Consider the following 23,305-nt stretch of genomic DNA (forward strand, 5'->3'; position numbering starts at 1 on the left):
ACATGAGTCTCTTCCTCTACAAGATGGTGTTATTTTCCTTCCATCCTTGTCTTTTATGAAAGCAAAGCCTGCCTTGGAGGCAAATAGCGGTCATTTGGCGAACTTGCAAATTCTAAGTGCCAAATCCTTTTTCAGAAAATCAAGAAGGCCGTGAAGTTGTAATATTTTTTTCTGCCCAAATGAACAACAAAATATGTCAATAAAGCACATGGGCCAGGTGATATCATTAGAGAGGATAAAGAGGTAGAAGTGACTCTCTTTCCTAAATTAAAAACCCTCCAGATTACCCTGCCTTGCTGCATATATGCACACACCCCTGTGTCATTTCCTCACTGTAGTCTTTTTTAGGGAGGGGCCCTATAGATGGATTCCCCTATCAAAATGCAAATAGCCATGGGGCTGGACCCATATTAATTCTGAATAAGGGGTTCCCTCTGTCATCAGCTACTGTCAGGGGATGCATGCCCAGCACAGTGACTCGGAGAAGTAAAGGAGTGGAAGTTCTAAAGCAGCTGAACCAGAGGCTTGACCCATGTGCCATTGCACCCAGTGCTGTGGGAACAGGAAAGAAACCACACAGCAAGCTTCCTGTCTACGGTCTAGAAATGTACACGTGCTTAGAGGGGACAAGACATCAGATGCTAGCAGATCACACAAACACTGCAGTGTAACTTCTGGCACCAAGTGAGAACTACAGAAAAGAATTCCACCTTGACTCAAAAGCTATCGCGGTCAGTGAGCACAAATAGGACACTAAGACCCTTAATCAAATTCTCTTTATTACAGAATTTGTTTGAAGTGCCCACACGGTAGTGTTTCACTATTTGAGAGTCTCAAAATTGCTCACAGAGGAATTTGTTTTTAGGAATACAGATGTTTTGTGTCAAGTTTCCCAAGGAGGAAGGTGATCCAACATCAGCGCATGTATTCTCTTTGGAATTCCCGGTCTCCCCACACATGTAGTCAAAGAGGTCAACTTTTCCGTGAAGTGCTCCATTGTAACCCAATTCCAGCCCCAAAAGAGCCAAAAAGGAACTTTATGGTACTTTCGAACACCAGTCACAATTTCTCCTAGGCAATATTATAAAATGTCTCATAAACAGAAGAATAATACTTCATGTTTACATAGCACTTTTCTTCTAAAGAGCTCTGCAGCCATTATTTCATTAATCCTCACAGGTTTCCTAAGATTTGCAGTGGGAGGAATGGCACACAATGAAGTTAAGTGTCTCAGGTCCCTCAGAGCTAGCTAGCAGTGAACTTGGGAAGAGAACTTGGTTCCCAGACCTGGATTAAGAGGATAGCCAGGGAGGTTAGTTGCTAAAACACAGCATTAAAATTTATGGGTGCATCATATTAAAATTAGGTTAGCTCCTACATTGCCGTTGAGAGTTCAGGACTAGATTAGCATGTAGCTGAGCGAGTCTGGAAATTTTCTGGAAAGACAGGCCACCTGGGGCGGACGTGTGAGGTCTCCCGCCATGTTCCCTGCCCTGTTAGAAGGTAACCTGTGAAAGATGCCACAGAAGGGATGGGCCAAAACTCAAATAAACAGATCTAACTGCAAAACGTTACAGTTCTAGAATGCAGAGATGTAGACAAAAACTGAAAGAAAAGATCCAGAGGGGGCAGGCTTCATTGATGTCACCGGTTTTGAGAATCCAAAAAGTAAAGTGATTCCCTCCCTGGAACGTGTGGTCCGGGGAAATCCTTTGCAAGGGAGCATAAGCCTCAAAAAGGAGACAACACAAGTTTGTACGTGCTCCAGCTGGTCTCCTCTGGACAAAATCTGTTCTTAATCTCTTAGAAAATAATCATTGGGGGGGGGGGGGGGGGGGGGGGGGGGGGGGGAGAGTGAGATAGCTCAGTGGTTGTCAATGTCAGTAGTAAATGTGATTGATGATTTATTATTTTAATTAAGCTTTGACTTGCTTCTTCTTTGTTACTGATAGTACAATTGACTTCTCCATAACTCCTGCACAGAAAGAGCTGCGAGGAAAAAAAAAAAAGAAAAGGAAAGGCAGTTTGGGACACTTTGAAACCTTAGTGTACAAGTACGAGGCTCTGGGCCATGTCTCTCAGCTCAATGAAAGTTGAAAAAACACCAACAAAACCATTTCTAAAGCGAAGTGCATTTGATAGGGAAAATAACCCAAATTTCCCAGCTGAGATCTCTTCTCTTCCCCAACTGAGTGAGGTCAGTACAAGAGGTGGGAGGCATCTGAGGTCAGTAGAGGTGGGAGGTGTCAATGGCCCTTGCTTTTACTTTATTTATTATTTGCTGTAAAGAGTCATGTATTTTAATCAAATTGAGAGGAAACATAGCCTTTTTTATTTATACAGATATCTACCATTTCTGATGTTTTACATTACTTCCTGTAAAATACAAGTTTCCCGGGCTTCCCTGGTGGCGCAGTGGTTGAGAGTCTGCCTGCCAATGCAGTGGACACGGGTTCGAGCCCTGGTCTGGGAAGATCCCACATGCCATGGAGCAGCTGGGCCCGTGAGCCACAATTACTGAGCTTGCGCGTCTGGAGCCTGTGCTCCGCAACAAGAGAGGCCGCGATAGTGAGAGGCCCACACACCGCGATGGACAGTGGCCCCCGCTTGCCACAACTAGAGAAAGCCCTCGCACAGAAACGAAGACCCAACACAGACATAAATAAATAAATAAATAAATAAAACTAAAAAAAAAAAAAAAATACCAGTTTCCCTCTCATATTATTTCCCTACAGCTTAAAGAACTTTCTTTAGCATTTCCTGTAATACAGGTCTGCGGCAATGAAGTCTCTTACGTTTCTGTTTATTTTAAAATATCTTTGGTCAATGGCCCTTGCTTTTAATGTAAAGTAACATTTCCAGATCTTTCTGAACCACTTCCCCAGCCGCCACCACTTTTGCAAATCCCTTCAATAACCAAAGTCACAGAGCTGATCCATCTCTAACCAAACAATGAAGTGGCAATAATAGTTTTCCAGGCAGGTTGCTGAACTATTCAGAATAATAGCACCTGACATTTATGGAAAATCTATTATTTGCCAGACTGTGCTGAACACGTTTTGTGTATTATGTCCTTTTTAACCCTCACAACAAACCTGAGGCACGCACTGATTTACCCCTATTTTATGGGTAGAACTGAGACTCAGAGAGGTTAAATGGCTTACCCAGCTTCACCACGGCAGAGATTCAAACCCAGGACTCGCTGGTATCAGAGTCGGTGATTTCACCACTATGGCACACTGCTTGGTTTAGAGGCTAAGATGAGCCATCTCTTCCTTGCAGCCAAGAAATTTAAATGTTTGCCTTTGTTAAGCACTCTCCATTTTCAGACCATTATAAACCTTAGTTTGTGATTTCATTTTGAACACAAGAGTAAAAATAGTGCCTTTGAGGAAAGACAGATGAAGTCTCTGACTTAAAAACTCAAAACAAGTCTCAGTCTCTGAGTGCCCTGTCATTTGCCAGACAGACCAGAGCCTGGACCAAAAGCCTCCAAGTCCTCAGGTTTCTTCCTTGAATTGAGCCGGGGCGGGGGCGAGGGGTACTTTCCCAGGAGGCTGGCAGCATCCCACAGCCACACTTTTGGAGTCTTTATGTGAAAGCATCTTGCAAAACATCACACAATTCATCACACTCCATCTGGGAGTGTTATTCTTTCTTCCCCCAGTCTAGGCTCGGCGAGCCTTTACCCCAGAGACCTGGACCCTGGCAAACACGGCCTCCCCTGGCCCAGCTAATGGTGCAAACTCTGAACAAAGCTGCCCTTGAAGCCCAGCCATTTAAAAGACTTTATGAAGCCCACTGGGGCCCCCCGATTATTTTGCAACAAGTCATATCCCATGAAGAAATTCACTTCTCTGCAACACAAAACAGAGGGAGATTAAAGAAAAAGGCAGGGGGGAGTGCAAGGGGTTGGAGAAAAGAAGTAAGACCCCCTGTTGTTCTGTCTGGCCAGAATCGTGTCTTTTAGTACCCGTATCCTCTACCAAGACGATGTTCTCATGATATATGGCCCTAATATGTCACTAAATGACAGTGTTCTCCTGATACTGTACCTTGAAAATATGACACGTGCCAGCAGAAGCAACGGGGGATTAATAAGGAGGCCCTTTTTTATATTTAACTTACCTAACATTTCAATTATTTTTTAACAGACTTTAGTTTGTTGGAGGGCTTGTTTGGGGGTCCTAAGCCGTTTAAAGATTTAGGTATGGCTTTTCTTCTTTGGCCTTTTCAAGGGACTCTCAGAACAAAGGAACACAGGCCATTAGACTATCCCGGCTACTCAAGTGCAGCTCTGATTTAAAACAGGGCAGTGTCAAATAGCTCCTCATTCTGTTTAATCATATTTTGAAATAGAACCAAAACATTAGCGAAGGCAGAACACAGAAGAAATAACCACCAAATAAAAATAGTAGCCCAAAGAAAGTAGCACTGCCTGGCTGTCATTATACCGTACATCGTATAAGCAAGGGATCTGCTGGCACCACTACATTAATGTAACTGGAATGGATTGAACACAGCGCAGCCAGTGACTGAGTGCAGGGGACCCTGTCACAGATGCAGCTCTGTGACACCGCTCAGGCTCCCAGAAGCAGGCTGGAAAATCAGAGGGTAGACTGTGTCCCCTTCTGCCAGGGGACGGGAGCCAGGTATGTGAACGGAGAGGAGTGAATGTCAGCAGCCTTCCTTCATGTGATCCACATTCCCGAGTCTACCCTTTTCTCCTCCCGATCAAAAGGGATTCACACAGCTGGGATGTGGCATGGAGTCAGGGCTGCAGAGAAAACATCCACAGACTCCCGCACGGGAAGAAGATAGGAACCCAGGCTGAAGGCGAACACAGGCTGCAAAGCAATACAGCCTCGTGTACAAGTGGCCCAGCTACCTCTCCCAAGACCGTTGATTATTTTACACTACGGGCACCCTTCGGCACATGACAAGTAATGAATCAGCTTTTTCCTCTGCCCCAGAAGAAAACAAAAAAGGGAGGTGGGGTGAAAGTCTGTGAAAATTTTTATGCCTTTCTGGTTCTTTAGAACTAGCAAGAAGAGGATGGGGGTCTGACCCCAACCACCAGCAGGATCGACATCAGAGCGCATCATCAGAGGGCATTAGCCAGGCTTCCCAGTCTCCGGGACAGCACAGAGGCTGCTGGCCAGGTTGGCAGGGGCATCAGAGGAAGCAAGGAATGAGGGTTAAGGAGTTAAAAATAACAATAAAATTGGAGTCACTTCCATAGGAAAGGTCGTGATACGGTGTTAAGGAAGGCTACCTGGAGAAGTTATTTCGGCAGTCCCTTTTCTGACTCATCACAATATAACAAGCTGGGCTCCCCAGGTATCCAAAGAAGCTGTCAACTCAATGGACCCTTTTAATTGTACACACAGATGATTCTCTGGCAATGAAGAGCGAACACATCCAAAACACGGAAACCGAATGTCTTACATCACATTTGTGTCCTGCCAGGGTGATTGGTGGTGACAAACCACTTCTTCTTAAGACCAGCCTTGGAGGGCCATCGCCCTCTCGTCAGTAGGTGTCTCCTCCCTGCGTCTTCCACCCACAGTGAGTGGGACTCACCAGGTCCTCTAAGGCCCCCTCATTCCTGTGGGTCAACAGCAAGCCACTGAGCAGATTTTGCACAGAAGAGAACAGAAAATTTTTCACGGGTTGCCCATGAAAGCCTGCACGCTGTTGGGAGCTACAAAAATACCTGATCTTGACAAGTGAATGGAGCTGACATCACAGGGAATACGCAGGGCAGAGGAACTGCTCGCAGCCCATCTGTCATCTTGACAAAGTAACTTTCTGGTCACTACTGAGACACTTTTCAAGACATCTGTACAACTGACCCCGACCACCAGCAATCACAGAGGCTTTCAAAGGGACCCCTGGGATGGCAGGCTTTAGGGCTGGTTCCTGCCGTCCTGCCTACTGATAACAGTAAGGGCTGTCTGATGCATCAGGTGATGGAAACACCCCTGCTCCTGGGCTGTATTCACACTGGTACTGACGGCAGAGAGTGGCCGGTTAGCCTGAGGAATGTCAGGCAGGGGAGCAAGGGGGCAGGAGTCCTCTGGCCAGATGGAAGTTCACAGAACTGAAAAAGCCAGCCTCAGACAGCATCCCCCATACGAAGGCAAGCCTGTGAGGAGCTAGGGTTGGTCTGACTCACTCACCAGGGCCATTAACAGCATGCTGTCTTCACCAAGTCTTCCCCAAGGGCCACATGCAGATGTCAGAAAGAACTGGAGAAGCCACAGATTTATTTCATAGGTTTAGAATGTAATTTTAATCCACTAGCTTCCCCTTTCAAACTCATTAATCAATGAATGCCAATTTTGCATATAATCCTTTTCTGATTAAGGTGTTATAAAGGAATGAAAATGACCAGTCACCCATAAAACACCATTAACATAAACTTGTTGCTAAAGGGATTCACAACATGTGCCCCATTTTAAAAAAGAAATGCTTGGCCATGATTGTTACCCTTCATCATTGCTTTTTTTTAAAGGGTTTCATCATAGGACAGCTTCTCCGAAGCTTTAACATCTAAAATAAGACAAAATTGTCAACAGAACACAAATGGTCTTTAGAAAATGTGACATCTTGGCTACGAACTTGGATTTTTCTGTAGGTTAAACCTTTGCACCGCAAAATTCAAATCTACCTGAATAAAAATCCATGGATCCGTTTAACAAATACCGTTGAGCCCCTGCCATGGGCCAGGCGCTGTGCCAGGTTTTTGCTGAGAACAGAACACATGAATCAGATCCATCCTCTGCCCTAGAAGAGGTTCCAGTCTTCTAGAGGGGCCAGAGAATAAACACGGCAAAAGCACCTCACATGCTGCAATATGAGCGGATGCAGTTCTAGTCATGAGTTCAGAGGAGGCGAAGGTCTGTTTCCACCAAATTCCATAGCCATAAACTCCCAGAGATCATCCACATCCTCCTGGTTCTTCAGACACTAGGTGGGCCCCTGAATCAGCCTCAGAAAAGTTTTGTCATACAGTTCTCTCACTGAGACAGAATTTGACCTGCCTATGTCAGACCCTTGGGATTTGACAGCCCTCAAAAGGGATCTCCTTCAGTGATGCCATCCTAGTGCCCTCCAAGGTAGGCGCAGCGACATGGCTGGGCATTGCCTACAGTAGAGCAGCCTGTCTTATGCATATCATGGGAAATACTTTGTGCCACTTTTTTCTTGCTCTATGAAATTGTAATATTTAACACACTTTGCTAGTCTTTCTTCCATAATATGTTTTAGGTAAAGTGTAAAATACCAGCATACTGAATTTTAATTTACATTACAAAACCGATCATCATTATGCTACCAAGTGTGAGCAGGAATATCTACTTTTAAAACCAGTTTTCCATAGGGTACATTTTATTTTATAATTATTATTGCTTATTCTATATTTTACTACAATTGTATTTGGTTCCTTGGAGATAGCTTTTCATCTTTGTCAGTGTATCTGTACAATTTCCCCACATCCGACTTGATATGCAATGTAACGTGAGCCATGAAAATGGCAAGTCTTCATTACAGAAAAAGCAGACTTTAGAGTAGAAAGGAAAATTCATAGTTTATTTTTGAGGAAGAGAATTAGATCTTCAAATTATAGAATCAAAAAATTACACACCATTAATTAATTGAATTAATTACTTAAAAACTAATTGATTCAATTAAACTGAATCTTAAAATTAAATTAAATTAAACACGGCATATATTCAGTCAGCCAACTGATACAGATACGCAGTGGAAGGACCCAGCACTGTCCCAGGCCCTGGGATACAGCGAGAACGGGAGAGTCCACATCCTCACAGAGCTGACATTCTAGTAGGGAGGCCTTCAAGAAACAAAGACACGCGTGATACAATGGCCACTGATGAGGGCTTTGGAGAAAAGGAAGCAGGACAAGGGAACAGAATGACAGGGTGTGTACTATTGGGGAAGAGTGGTCAGAACAAAGGCCCTCTAATAAGGAAACATTCCCTCAGAGGCCAGAGCGAAGAAATGAGAATGTGTAAATATATTGAACAAGTGTGTTCCGGGGACAGGAAAGAGCAGACGCCCTTGCTGAGAAGGTGCTGGGGATCATGCAGGAGTAGCAGACCAGGAGAGGAAGATGCTTTGGGGGGCGGGGCCAGAGACAGCATCAGAAGCCAGATCCTGAAGGGCCTTGTACTTAGCCTTCAGACTGTATGCCAAGTCAGCTGAGAAGCCACTGCGGGATGTTTTGTAAATAAGTGAAAAAATGGGATGTATAGTTTTCAGTGGCCACTGCTTGGTAATATATTGTCCAGAGGCAAAAGTGATCCTGGAGATAGTTAGATATTATCAGATATATTTTCAAGGTTTTGCCATCAAGATTTGCTAGTAGATAGAATATAGGATGTAAGAGAAAGAGGAATCCAGGACATCATGGCTGATGGGCTAAGAGAATGGAGCAGTGAGGCTCACATTGCTGGCTGGGGGAAGAGAGATTTGGAGGAGGGGTGGAAAAATGAGATCTCTGTTTGGGCCATTTTAAGTTTGAGATGCTTGGAGGTGCCAAGTAGACATTTGAATTTATGAGTCTGCACTTGAAGGGTAAGGGAACTGGGAACATAAACGCGGGAACTTTCAGCATATATGTATTTTTTAAGCCATGAATCTGTATAAAAATCACCTAGGGAAGGAGTGTAAATAGAGACACGTCTTGATTGAATGAATCCTGGGGCCCTCCCAATATTTAAAGTTCAAAAAGGTAAGGAAGACCCAGCATAAAAAGGTCTAAGAAAGAGTAGCCAAATAAACAAAATTCTTATAAACCCATCATTGAAATGCTGAGAGATCTCTATACGTGTAAGTCCTTATACACACCCACACCCACCCACAGGCACAAATGCCCACAACTGTACACGATCGCTGGCTGAGATGATTACATTAACCCAGTGACCACCAGAGGTCACCTTCTCTCAGCACCTGCCACTGTGTCAGATACCTACAGACCGAGATGCTTCAGGACAGCTGTCGCTGTCCACCATTTAAGGCTCACAAGAGATGCTGTCTTGGCTACTGCTGGCCACTCTTTACCCCTAGTGCTAATAACCACCATGCCTGCCAAGCTACATCTCCAAGGGAACAGACTCAAGTTTAGGAAAACGCTGACTGCCTAGAAGATCTAAGAATGCCAAGGAAAAGTTCTAGGACCCGTGTCCTAAGAGAGCTTGGACCTCCCAGAGACCAGTGACCAAAGGGTAGGTGAGTGTTAAAGATGGGTGTGGGAGTGCGAGAACATTAAACCCCTAGGAGTAAAAAAAGAAAAGGAAGAGGAAAATCCCTCATTTTAAGTTTTCTTCTCGGTTGTACTTAGATCTAAAGCCAAAACCCTGGAATGAACAGAGTCCATAGTAAGACCCTGCTTTCAATTTCTGATCCTAACCAACGTGGCTCAGACCTAGGAGTGTGACCTCATCTACAGCAGGGTAACTAGGATTTAGAAATCTAGGGAAGAGGGCTGCGGTCACAGGCAGGCACTGGCCAAGAAGCAGGGAAGCCAAGACCCCACAACCACCCTGGGGCTCACTCTGAAAGAGAGTGAGAGGCAGTGAGCAGCCAGCGGAGAAGCTGGAACTGAGGCTATGTTGCAAATTTGGGGTTTGTACTCCTCTCTGTCCTTTCAACATCGTATTTATTCCCATAAATACGTACTTGAAGGCCATTAAACTTCCCCCCCGGCATTCTCTCCACCAGGCTAAATGCTATCAGCACACCATCATTAGTGAAAAGTATTTACTAAACCCCTACCTGGGTGCTTGGCACTGCTCTAGCTAGTGCTTTAGCTATTCCCAGCAATCCTTTTCTCCACCGCTTGGTCATTATCACAAACGGTCCTCCTCTGGCCTCCACAGAGCTCCCCACTGGACTGTCCATCCCTCAAATGTCTGGCCCACATGGGGTGTGTAGGAAGAACCACCACCCCACTGTAATTGTTTGTGCATTTCATTATCAGGCCGGGACCAAGAATTAAAAACTGAAACTGAGAAAAACAAGACACAAAACTTGGGGAGTGGTGACATCATGGAAACGCCGGGCTAATAACAGAGAAAGAAAATAACATGGTAAAAAATAATAAAGATGGAAATGATAAAGGTGGAACCCTGGAACAATGGAATGCCAGGCTAATTAAAAAAAAAAAAAAAAAAAACTTTTTTAAAAAAGGATTCTCATTAAAAGTATGGAAAATCGTTTAGCAACGTGACCAGAATTATGTGAAGGCAACATGAATCAGAACCTTCTCAGCTTGACTTTATACTCTCCTGATCAGGGAAAGGAAAATGTGGGCAGAAATTGGGGGGGGGGGGCATCTAGAGAATGGAAAGAACTAACATTTCCTCCAAGAACGAGTCCATTCTGGATGAGGAAGGGGCCTGCTGGGCGGAAGTTGCCAGCAGAAGGAAACAGCTTCTGTTACAGAGGTTTGGGAACAAAAGGGGTTGGGATGGGGCGTATCTCTAAATCCAGCTTCACCTGGCCCTCAGCTCTTCATTGCTTGCCTCTGGCTCCTCCAGATGCCGCTGGGTCCCAGCGAGTCTGTCATAAATCCCTGGCTGTTCTGTCAAATTGCTACACCTAGTTGGCTCATGCTGGAGAAGCAACAAACATACGTCATATCAGCTTCGCCCTGCAGCTGCTGTCCATCACAGAAAGACCACAGGAAACGGAGTGTATCCCTGTGGGAATCCATCTCATGGAAAGGCTAGCACCCACCTAGAGGGTCAGCCTGTCCCACCCAAAGGCGCCAGTCAGGACTCTACTTCACTGGACCACAAGGACTGTTAAAAACATAATCCCCAGGGAAGTTATTTGCTGGGTCTCTCTCACTCACCCCCTTGGGGTGCTTTCTCAACACTTGTAGTGAGAAAACATTCTCTGAGAGATATCTCAGTGGAGTCTACCCAGGATGGGCCAGCATTCCCGTACTTGAATTGTAGTCCCAGCTCTCACTGATTAGCAGTGTGAGCTTTGTCTTGCTTTGCTTTTCCGAGCCTTAATTATCTCGACCGTGAAACAGGTTTCTTGAGAAGGCCTTCTCTCCCTCACAGCGTGGCTTTGAGGAAGATGAAGGTCAGGCTACCCCCAATTTAAGAACATGGTGTTGATTCGTAAAATAGTTATTGAGACTTACCGCACGCGAGGTGCTCTTCGAGATGCTTTGAGTGATGGTGAGAAGAATCAGACACTATTTCTACCCTGAAGAAGCCTTAAAGTCCAGTAGGGAGACAGTCATGTAAATAATTAATGAAACTTCAGGGTAGGCAGGAGTAAGGGTTATAATATGAGAAATCATCAAGAGGCTTCTAAGAAACAAGTGACTAATTCTGATCAAGTACCTAGGGGAGGCTTGATAGAGGAGAGGACACAAAGAGAAAAAGGAGCACTTCAATACAGATAGCTAATGTACAAGATAACTGCGTGAAAGGTCAACAAAAATAGTGTTACATAAATGAGAGTTGACCTATGGATAAGTTTGGTACCAATAACAGAATTTCAAATGTACCTGACCACTAGTGAACAAGTTGCTTCATTGGGGAATTTACCTATATTTATGGTTATATTCATATATCCTTCTCTTTCCACTAACCTCAGTTGGGAAGAGTTTTTCAAATACTGGATCCTGCATGGAGTCGCTGGAAGAGTTTATTAAATATGGAGATTCTCAGGTCTCTGCCAGATCTACTGAATCAGAATCTCTGGAGTAGAACCTCAGAATCTGCATGTTTAACAAGCTCCCTGGGGGTTCCTGTGCACATTAAAAAAAAAAAGAGAGTCACCTCTGCTGGTGTGAGAATTCTTACCACTGACTTGTTAATGACCTGCAACTGTGTGAGAGAAGACACATCATCAGACTGAAGTGGGTGGGTGAGGAGGGAGGAGGAGGGAGAGGCTGGCAGCGATGGGAACGCAACTGTGTGTCCCTTGTCACCAGTGCTCAAAGCTCTACTATAAGGGTCTCCCCCAACATATACACAACCTCCGGTTCAATCACATTTTCACACTTTTATTTGAGACTCTATAATGAGAGAAAGTCATTGGCAAGCTAAATCCATGATCCAAATTTCATATTAAATACCTACATATACAATGCACGTATATACGTGTGTATATACACATATGCCTTCCAGCACAGTCAAGGAATAATAATTTGTTCTGATTAATCAGATACTCCAACCAAGAGTTAATATTTATGGCCTGCACGAGTTCATCAATTTTCAAAGAACTCGAAAGCAATAACTTCAAAACTATCTGGAACATAATTTAATCTCTTTTTGTTCATGTAAAAAAGAGCTTTTTCCCATCTCACAGTGCCTCGGGCCACTAGTAACATAAATGCTCAATACATATGTGCTGCGTTTAATAGCCATCAATCATTTTCCTACTTCGGTCGGTCCTGCAACTCGGTTCCCACGTTTCCTGCAGGGCACCCACCATGTGCCCCCTCTCACTGACCAAGGTGAATACCGCTTCCCTCCCTTCCCCCTCCCCACGCCACCATCAGAGGGTCCTGAGGATGTGTAGAGGAGCCCATTAATTCAGAGCTGGGGGCTCAGACATTAAGAGGTGTTACATTTCCCTATATCACCACATTTTATTTTTAGTTTGTGAACCCAGTGTCAATTCACCCTGAATTTAAAGGCCCCTTCATTAACATACATTGCAACAACCTGCCAGGAGAACTATGTCCAGTGAAAAATTCTCCAGGTGCTCAAAGTACATCTTAGGTTGTACCACAAGAAATTGCTGTTTTAATAGGTCAACACCAATATCCAAAATTTCATATACTTCAGTCAAATGCCAAAATCTGGGAGCTCTATATTTCTGTAACTTGGCCAACTGGTGTGTAAAATACTTTAAGCAAATGTCTCTTTGCCCTTGCCCGGTGTATGGCTTACACGAAACAGAAAAAAAAAAATCACATTTTTTAATAAATCCCAACTAGTTCCCTACATGCACACAGGCAATCACAAGGGAACGGAAGACACTGTTGTCTGGTACATGCACAACCCAAAGGAAAAAAAGAAACGCCAGTTCTTCCCACAGAAGCCACCCCGGAACTAATGACGCTCACTGAAAAAGCAGACTTCCGTCCCCTTCCCTGCCATCCAGCTACTCCCCAAATTCAGGCTGAGTCACCCCTCAGAGCACCCCGTCTGGGTGCTCACCTATTGTGCTCATGAGACTGCAAGTTGACCTCTGGTGGGTCCCACTGGCTCCTGGAACCACTGTTTCACATGTGCTTAAAAACAGGAAATCACCGCATCTCAATTCTAATAGGCCTGTTCCCCTCAAGGAGCATAAACCCAGGTACATGGCATAGCAGCTCTCAAGTGGAGGAATATCTGATTAGTCTTCTCAACCAGGAAAATAGCATCCCCCTGAGACCTAGAAACACTGGTATGTGAATGTCATGATGCTACCGCTTTTGCTCTATAAATCCACAAAGCAGGCCAGACCCAGCAGGCTGTGAGAGCTTCTAGAATTTGTGAATTTCTGAGGGTACAGAGTCAGTAAGAGGCACTCAAACAACCCAGCAAGGCTCTCCTGGAGACAGAAGTGGCAAGTTCCACAGGCCACTGGCCAGATGCAGCCCTGCCCTCTGAACCCAGAGGGAGCAATCATCCTATCTTGGCTCAAACGGTTTTGTTCAATTAGAAAATAAAATGGAAAAGGAATCCCCCAGTATTTTTTTAATAAGAAGTTCTAAGAATAAATACGGAAAAGGATGCACATGTCATTACTTTGCTCACTAAAAGGAAAGCAGTGAGTGGTTAAAGGAACTTTATTGCTAATGCTGCAGTCTGCAGACTTGCCCCCCAAGAGGAACCTAAGAGAATAGGCTCAAAAATTTTTTTTTTACAGAGAGAGAGGGAAAAAAATTAAGATAAAGATGCTAAAAATGCCTCTCAATGAGGCCCAAATAAATGTAAGAACAGCTTTGGGCCTTCTAGTTTTCCTGCCTCCTCTCAGAAGGCCAGCTCTATCTCTCCTGGAAATAGTCTTCTGAGGTCGCCCACGGCGGCAGAGGCCAGCAGCACCAGCAGACGGTCCACCACACAGCATCTCCAAATAAGACGCTCAGCCTACGCCTGACAGCCTTTGCAGCCATGAAAAAACCATCTGGCCAAAATCTATTTAGTTGACCAAGAATACAAGAGTTATTTTGGAAGTGCGTGCTTTTGTGAGTGAAAATGTGAGGATTGTTATCTCCGTCACTGTGATTCTCTTTGAAGTGTCCCTGGGGTATCATGACTCATGCTGCAGATCTTCTCCCAGAGCCGTTTTATGGTTATTCCATCAAAGCAGGGCATTCGGGAGACATGCTCTGGTCAGGGAAGATGCCACTTGTCCCGCCCTCTCATTTTCTCTTATTGAGTTACCTGTGTGAAACCTTCAAATTGCCATTCAGGTTATAGACCTTTGGGCTTCTCGTGTGAAAGATCTGGGTTAGTCCCACCCATTACCTAACATTTGAAAGAAAAAGCAACAAAAAAACTCATTACACTGCACGACGTGTACATACAATAAGGCCTTTGTCCTTAAAGGAAAAACATAATTTTCAACAGAGTCGGCTCCCAGAAGCCAAGGGAGCTAACATCCAAAACCTAATATAAACACTGAGGCTTATGTCAAGGTTTCAGAGTTAGCCTCACTGAAAGGGGGAGGAAATGATGGGGAATGGCAGCCACAGGGATCCGAGGCATTTTTTCATTGTGATTTTTGAAAGCAGAACTGAGATAATCCCCGATCCTCCCCCTCTTGGGCACCTCCTGCATTGTCGCCTACAAGGCTGCTTTCGACAGCAGGATATTTCTATAAGAGGGAATGTTCCTTTTGGTGCAAATAAAAGCAGGTCTTCATGTCTATATGATTCTAGTTTTCAAATGTGAGTACATTCCTTTCAAAGGAAAAAAAAGTTTTTTGTAATGATTATTTAGGATGTCTTTTATAGAGGGGGTTGACCTTCTGTGACAAACTCTCTGGGAGAATCCTGTTTTGGAACTTGGAGTTCCATTCTGGGGGGGAGCGATCCCAAGTGTTAACAACCCAAATTATAAACAGGAAACTCCAGCCTGACTCCCACTCAAGTCCCAAGGTTGTGGACCTCTCACTGAAGCTATGGGGCTTCCAGAGATGAGGGGACAAGGTTCTTACACTTGAAGACCTCATCTCATAAGATAAATCTGCCCAAGTTAACTACATACAACGCAGAACATGCTATCAAAGAGAAGAAGCAGATTCCTAGAAAACAAACACACAAAGCTCTGTGAATGCGTAGGGTCCACACGTCCAAATCCAGTCACCTCAGTTAATCTGGGATCACCCAATACACCACGGGTATCCACAGAGTGACTGTGGCTGGGCAGATAGCAGGACCCTGCACGTTCTAAAAGGGGGAGGGGAATTCCCTGGAGGTCCAGTGGTTAGGACTCCGTGCTTTCGCTGCCAAAGGCGCAAGTTCCATCCCTGGTCAGGGAACTAAGATCCCGCCAGGCGTGCCTCACGGCCAAAAGTAAAATTAAATTAAAAAATAAAAATTTTTTTAAAAATGTTTAAAGTAAAACTAAATAAATAAATTAAATTAAATGGGGAGGATTCTGACATGTCTGTCTGGGTGGGTCTACCAGTAATTAGTTTTACATTTCTGCCTCTTACCTGCACTTCCTCGTTCAATGGCAAATACCCCAAAGGACAGCAAGGCCTCACTGTGAAAGCAACGTTGTGATTAGCTGTCCGGAGATGGACACCAATCAAACAGGTGAACTTTTGAAGATGAAAAATAGAGGAGCAGCCCATCTTGCTAAGCCCCAAATACTTCCCGGGTTTGCTGTCTTTTATGGAAAAGATAGCAGTCGCTTCTACTGAACTTCCATTGTCTGCCCTGACAGAAGTTCAGAGTAAACACGTGTCATAGGAATTGACAATAAATTGAAATAAAAGCGGTAGTCCATTAAATCATTTCTTAGAAGTCTTGCAGTAGTCTATGTAATCACTTCTTAGAAGTATAGGATAGGCAGTAATTGCATAGCATTTAGGTAGTGGCAGTAGCTATCATTTCTGAAGTGCTTCCCATCTACCAGACCCTGTTTTAAGAATTTTACATGTTTTGACTCACAGTTCTGACAAAAGCCCTATGATGAAAATATAGATGTCGAGATTCAGAAACATCAGGCCCAAGAACATTAGTTTTCAGTTGGAACATGAGTAACCATGAAATGATAAGCCTATAATAAGTATGAAAAATGTCATGTTGTATCATTTTTTTAAAGGGGTTTTACTTATTTGCTTCTGTTTGCAGTAAGATCCATAATTTAAACAGCCCAATTTATTTATTTGTATTAAGAATACACATAAATCAAACTTTAAAAAAAAAAAAAAAAAAGAAACATCAGGCAACTCACCCAGAGCCATACAACTATGAAAGGAGGCATGGGAACCACTACACTATCATTCCTAAAAAATATACTCATTATAGTATATGTTAAAAACTGGTTTATAGCATACACCTTACTTCCTTCCATTCCAGTTCTGGCCCTTAATAATAATAATTCCACTTACACTGTTTACAAAGGTCTTTCACAAACACCAGCACATTTAATCCATACACATCACCTCAGTTAATGGCTACAGCAAACAGATGGGTTCTGCATTATGATTCCTCTTTAGAAATGAAGCTGAAGGGCACACATACCATTGTGACTTGCCCAGCACCCACGACTAAGGCTCAGAGAGACCAAGGTGGCTGCTGAGTGATGCACAGCTACAAGGTGGCCCTGGGGAGACTTGAACCCATAATTTCAGACACCAAGGCCACCACTCCACAGCTGTACTTCAATGACAAAACAGTCATCAAAAATTTAGTGAAAAAAGAAAATATTTTTCCTGAAGATCTAACTAAGGGATTCAATTATATCATAATATTTTTTAAAGCACCATTAACAGTTTCATAGAGCAAACCTGAAAGTTTACTATGGTAAGATTTATATTAGTCAGGTTCTTTGATAATGTTGCCCTGATTCATAATAAAAAATGCCTCAATGTAGCCTTGCCCATTTTGCACTTAACTATAGAAACATTCCAAAGACACTTGCAAAATCCTATTACATTTATTCATGAAATTAGTTTTGTTTGGGGACCTTTGAAAATGTGGTATTTATTCACTTTTAATAAGACCTTTTTAAATCATAGTTTGGAAAATTTGTGATTTTTGCACTAAATTTTCAAAATCCCTACAGCAATCTTAGTTTGGGATTTCTCTCAAACGAGTTTCCACCGAATTCTATCTATGATCAATTCTACTCCATGGGAAAATGTGCAGCTGGTACTAGGGACCTGGGCACCACTGACTGTTATTGATTGTTTAAGATTGTTCGAGAAGATGATGACAAAGTTCCTTCTATTATGTTCTCCTAGAAGGTTCAGTCTAACTCTGTAATATCTAATACCGCTGGTCTTTCTCTTCTTCAAGCATCTTCTTCCTTGGCCTATGCTTTGTTGGTTCTCCTTCTTCTGTAACCATTTCTCAATCTCTGTCATTGGCTTCTCCCTTTCTAACCTTCTTTTAAATATAGCCCTTCTTCTAGTTACTATTTCTTTTATGGGAGTTTGGGGTTGGTAGATGCAAGCTATTACATTTAGAATGGATAATCCTAATGTATAGCACAGGGAACTATATTCAATATCCTGTGATAAACCATAATGGAAAATAATATGAAAAGAAGAATGTATATATGTGTATACCTGAGTCACTTCTAGTTTCTATTATAGGCTCATTTCTTGAAATCTCAACGTAGACCCCTTCCCAAGACAAATAATTTATTCCCAAAGTTCTGAAATTTATTTCAATGCAGACAGTTAACAAATTGCTGTCTTCTAGTCCTGATTTCTCTAGTGAGATCAAGATCTACATTTTGAAGAGCCTACCGGGTTTTCCTACTTGGAAGGTCTATGAAGCCCAGTCATCAATTCTAAACTCGTTATCCCCACCCACATCTGTGACCTCTTCTCTTCCTACACTGTCTATAACATTGGCTAGAACTTCCAAAATTCCCTTCAATCCACCCCATCTCTCACCTCTGACATCTATTTTATTGCCAAGTGCTATCAACTTGGGTTCCAAAACTCCTCTGCAAGTCTAGGGGTCCCAGCACATGGGTACACTTTTTTTAAGGTGGGTTGTCCAATTTCGATGGTTGTATAAATTGTATAAATTGTGTGCTACCACTGAGAATACATACTACCATGGAGAATACTACCACTGAGAATACATCTACCAGACTGAATAATTTGCCGAAGGGGTCATGCAACAGTGCAGAGCAAGGTATCACTGTGAGTAAGAGGAGAGAGCTAGCACCCAAAATGGAATTTTGAGAGTGAGGCCTGGAAGTAAACAATTCTATTCAAGTAACAGCACCCAGAGCTGCTCCAGAGACACCAAGTGATTAGCACAGTGACTGCTACAGAGACACACTAGCACATCATCCCACTGCAGTGACTACTGCATTTTAATTACTGTGTTTTTCCGGGCATTGTTTGGAGTCTTTTAATCCAAATATTCTAGAACTAGAAGGCAGTGAAAGTAATTCAAAAGAATAAGCAATATTGGTTTATCCCAACACCTTCTTTCTCACTGTCCATCCCTGTTCCAGGCCGCTTGCCCTCACCTGACCACAACACATCCCTAGTGCCTGTTGTCCAAACTCTGGCCCCTCCACACTCTAAACAGCTCCCACAAAAGCTTCTAGAGGCATTTACATAAAACACATCTTATTGTGTCATGCGGCTGAGCCAAAATATTAAATGGCTCCCCCGATTCCATGAGTGGAACTGAGCTCCTTATTACTGCACTCAAAGTCCTCTATGCTTCCCACCAAGCCTTCTAACTCCAGCTTCCACTGGAGCTTTGGGTACACTGGGCATACTGGACTCCGCCATCTCCACAATTCCCAAGCACACACTCCTCTGTGCCTTTCCTCCAATCACGCCTTGCCAAGACTATCTTTGCTCCGCCCATCAAAGTCCCAGATGATCCAATCAGAATTCATCTACAGCTCCCTTAGTACTTGAGTTTGAGTCCAGCATAGTGTTTTTCTGGCACTCCTATGAAACTTATTTATGCATGTGTCTTTCTCCTCCGTTCCGCTGTGGGCAAGAATCTGTGTTACTGGTCTTTGCCTCCCCAAGGTGCCCAACCAGCAGAATGCTTCAAACACAGAAAAGGCAAAAAATGGAAGGGGAGAATGAAGTGTGAAGAGAAGGAAGAAAGAATAATATTATTGAATTTATAACCTGTTACTCCTAGTGCTTCAAGTGATGTTTTATAGAATTAGAACTGGGAATCAAGAGGTCTTAAAATATACACCCAGCGCATTTGCTGATCTTAACTAAGTTCAACAAGCACACTTGACCTCCTGGGGCCATGAAAGGTGATGTTATTAGTATTTCTTATAGCACAAAGAATCCAACAGACCATCAGTTGGACAGAAGTGCCACAGAAGAGGGTGTGAGAAACTGATATCCTTTGTTTATTCAACGAATTTGTATTAATTGGCTTTATTTTCTATCGTTTTGCCTTGCCTGACTTTTCCTATTATGTCCTGTTCTCCTGCCCTCACCATATCTGAATCCCCATCTGGGGAAGGGCTCTCTTTCCTCGGCATGGTTTCCCACACTTAAAACACAGTTTACAGCTGATGCGCACTAAAAAGGCCGGTGCCTTGAAATGAAAAGAAAGCGTGTTTAAAGTGGGACAGGGATGGGGAAGGGGAGGACACAAGTAAGTAGGCAGCAAAAACCCACTCAGGTCTGGAACGGGGTGAGAGACTTCCACAAGGTGGGCCAGGAAAATCCCCATGATGCCAGACCACTAGGCAGTTTTTCCAGAATTACAGCACTTCTGAGTCCCAACCCTACCCTTCTGCCAATAAAAGTACACGTGAAGGTGACCCCACAGGCATAGAGACGTAAATACTCTGCAGAAAAACGAGGCCCCTCTTCCATGGAAAGTTTTTTTAGTGTTTAATGGAGAGCAAGGGGAAAACTTATACCAGGGCTCACAGACCACTGGACCAATAAGGAAACAACTCAGATCGACCCAGTCCAAGTCTAGAGGGACAGAAAACCCCACAAAATGTCACTGACTTAGCCCTGTTCTTTCATAACTATGGGTGGGCTTGGCATCATTATCCCTATGTCTTTTCTCCATCAGCTTCCATTTTCTCCCTTTTCTGATGAAACTTGGCATCTAATTCCATGTGAGGAAATAAGAATTTAACATCATCATCAACATCATCATCATCAACAACAATAATGCATCCTTCTGACTATATGCCAAGCTCTGGACCAAGCCTTAAATGCTGTATCTCATTTGATTCTCACAGCAAGTCTATGAGCTCGGTAGTGATAGACGTCCCACTCTCCAGATGAGGAAACGGAGACTTAGAAAGGTGAAGTAACTTTCCCGAGTTCACCACCAGTAAGTGACAGAGCCAAGATCCGAACCCAGGCCTGTCTGATGCCAGGGCCAAGGTTCTTTGCCAAAATGATATGAAACCAGCCAATAGCTGCCTAAACTGTGTCTTCCTCTAAAAGGGCCATCCAAGTCCAGACCTGGTCATGTTACAAGACCAAGATCACTCTAACTGCTCCCCAATGTAAGCCTACGTCAGCTTTGCAGAGGCTGAAATAACTCTCTGAGCCCTTGGAAGTTATCTGTAGACGTTTGTAAGTAGTAAATGACCAGCAGAAGCAAGTTGGTTTACCATAGAAAACACTGTTTTCACATCCCAGATCTGTCTCTTAGTAACTATGTAACCTCAGGACATTTGCTCCACCTCTCTGAGCCTCAAGAAAGCATGGGTAATAATAATTGTCTATGAGCTGGTACTGGTGAATTTGCCAGCACAATGCTGTAAATTAGTTACATTTCCCCCCAAACTGTTGTATTGAGTACCTTATTCTATGGAAAGGCAATTGGTCGCAACACTGTCTAAACAGAGTATAAATAAATAAATAAATAGATAAATAAATAAATAACTCCTGATCATTTCCTTAGTGAGCATCCAAATCCAAAGTCCAAAAATGATACAAAACAATTTCCAAAAAATTGTGGCAACCTATGCATATGTGCATGCACTAAGTGTATCTCTCTGAACACATAAGGACTATTTTTTATCTCCTCTCCCTCTCTCTCTCCTTCACCCTCCTGGCTCTCCCTCTCTCCACCTCTTTCTCTCTCTCTCTCTCCCTCTCTCTCTCTCTCTCTCTCTCACACACACACACACACACACACACACACGAATTGAATCCTGATGCACCGGTATCTCCCTCATTCTCAAACACGTGCCTAACACTTGTTCAGATAATAGATAACTAGTCTCTAGCCAGTTAATTTGAACAATAAAAAACATGAGGCTCTTATAGAGATAAGGTACCCAAGAGAATCAAAGATGCTGGTAGCTGCTTGTTTAGTGACAGAAGATTTTTGTGATTAAAAAGTGGAAGACAGCAGACAAAGCCCCCTCTGTTTGCACCACTTGGTTGGCTCCAAGCTAGGTGGAGCCCTGCTTCTTGTAACACCAAATCTCACGTTGCTTTTTATGAGCAGAGGGTCCATTTCTAAATTGCACCCCTGGATTTAAAAGAGGAAATTTAAACCTCAGAATAATGTTTTTTGCTGAACAAAATGTATGCCAAACTAAGCTCTGACTGACTTCTGGTTTTCTGAGTCCCAGCCTCCAAAGTTTTCTCAGGTTTCCAGTACTGGGCCGAACTCACTGGCTTGTGCCATTTCCTTCTATGCTACGGTTAGGTGGAAAAGGGGTGAGAAGCAGGGTACCACTTCCCCAGGTTCACTGGATGGATATGGGAATGCCCGAAAGATCCAGAGGACCACTTTAGCTTCATTAGCTGAGAGAGGCTGGCTCCTATCAGCTGTACTTCACGGAAGGCACCAACGTGTTGTCCTAGGCATTACGGGAAAAATAATTCTAGCAAGAAGGGGGAAAACATCATACAAAACAGCAATAAGTCTGGGCCTTCCTAACTCAGCCCCACAAAAGACCATTTTGTAAGATGGGGAAAAGCTGTACTTTGCTTTCTAACTGAACAATGAAGCACTTGCATCTTTAATCCAAACTGTCTACCCACTTCCCTAGATTTCAGGACAATGGCCTAACTTCTCACCTTCCCTCTTGAACAGTTGAACCCACACACTTTAGAATGATACCCATCAGCAGCTAACAAACAGGTTATTCTTGGACCACGACTGATGCTGGCAAATGCTCGGGTCCAGGCAGACAAGGATAAATGAGAATAAAATTATTCAGTTCTGTTTGCCGTGGCCACTGCATCCGCAGTCATCCTCAAAATTCCCACAGAAATAAGCTCATTCCACCTTTGAAACATTTCGGAGCTTAAAAGTTTAAATCAGGCCAAGTTGATTTTGTAGGGTTTTTCAACCTTTTACACTGTAATTACATGCAGGACTTTGTGCCACCTATTTCCTCCCAACTGTAACATTTTACATCTTTTTTAAGCATACGTTGAGGTTAGCTTTTTTTTTTTTTTTACATGTTATGAAACAAGATATGAGCTTATACTCAGCTTTAGGTAACTTTCTGCCAAAAGGCTGGACCAACACAAACTAAATATGACTATTTTCTTTATCCAAAGTACAGTTTTGACTATTACATACCCTCTTAATGTACATACATAAAACTAGCTCACAACTAAAGCTCCCTGCAGGTCAGCTGAAATCATAATGAGATTTTCCTTTCATATAATGTGATTAACAAATGTTAGCTAACCGAACTCCTAAAAGACTCAAAAGAAAAAAAGCAAAATTACTCAAGCAATGCCAAAAAGTCAAATAACTCAACAAACTTTCTATTTTTTTCTTTGCTTTTTCACATCTTTAACTTAGAAAACAGCCTGTTTCACTTGATTATATGCATGTGCTCTAGAGGCAGGTGAGAGTGAGTTCCAGCTCCACTATTTACTAAAATGCAACCTTCACAAGCTACTAAACTCCTCTAGCCTCAGTTTCCTCATCTGTAAAACAGGGGGGCAAAAATCCTCAAGGGATTTTTGTGAAGATTAAATGAAACAATGCAGGCTTCAATAAGTGTGGGCAAATAGTGTTTCATAAATGTTAGTTGCTATTGCTGACATTATCTATCTGCTAAATAAGTCTACCTTCCAACCTAAAAAAAAATGTCAACCAGCCTCATGGCAGTCTAGGTGCTTTGAAATTCAT

The 23,305-nt window shown here is 43.2% G+C and overlaps 1 protein-coding gene across 5 annotated transcripts in view; it reads right to left on the bottom strand.

Annotated features, from left to right (window-relative positions):
* BMPER (BMP binding endothelial regulator) overlaps window positions 1-23,305 on the bottom strand; it is a 255,788-nt gene that overhangs the window by 229,374 nt on the left and 3,109 nt on the right. Inside the window, exon 1 of one of the 5 annotated variants that reach the window (XM_036862764.1) lies at window positions 11,180-11,221. The exons of the other annotated variants lie outside the window; for them this stretch is intronic. The gene's annotated coding sequence lies outside the window, so the exon portion shown is untranslated. Of the gene's footprint in view, window positions 1-11,179; window positions 11,222-23,305 lie in introns of those variants that run through there. 5 annotated transcript variants of the gene reach the window in all.

The sequence above is a fragment of the Balaenoptera musculus genome, chromosome 9 (assembly GCF_009873245.2).
Source record: "Balaenoptera musculus isolate JJ_BM4_2016_0621 chromosome 9, mBalMus1.pri.v3, whole genome shotgun sequence".
Taxonomy (NCBI): domain Eukaryota; kingdom Metazoa; phylum Chordata; class Mammalia; order Artiodactyla; family Balaenopteridae; genus Balaenoptera; species Balaenoptera musculus.